The sequence below is a fragment of the Penaeus monodon genome, chromosome 27 (genome assembly GCF_015228065.2).
Source record: "Penaeus monodon isolate SGIC_2016 chromosome 27, NSTDA_Pmon_1, whole genome shotgun sequence".
NCBI classification, from domain to species: domain Eukaryota; kingdom Metazoa; phylum Arthropoda; class Malacostraca; order Decapoda; family Penaeidae; genus Penaeus; species Penaeus monodon.
Window position 1 is genome coordinate 35,604,821 of NC_051412.1, and position 220 is coordinate 35,605,040.

At 28.2% G+C, this 220-nt stretch overlaps 1 protein-coding gene across 2 annotated transcripts in view; it reads left to right on the forward strand.

Moving 5' to 3' along the window:
* The window catches only part of LOC119590812 (KICSTOR complex protein kaptin-like), a 12,844-nt gene that overhangs the window by 3,129 nt on the left and 9,495 nt on the right, over positions 1-220 (forward strand). The window lies entirely within an intron of this gene.

The following is a 220-nucleotide window of genomic DNA, read 5'->3' on the forward strand; positions in this document are numbered from 1 at the left end:
AGGGAGTAGTCTTAGTTTTAGATATGACATGAAATTTTTCACCCTAAGATAGAAACAATATATCATTATCATTTAAAACGTTCTTGTCCAAAATTACATTTTGTACAAATGTACATAATCTAATAACACACTTATTACTATAAATCCAATTACTGTACTTGTGTACACCATCAAATGAATTGATAGCAAATGGGATTTAGGAACACTTAGTAAGGCATTT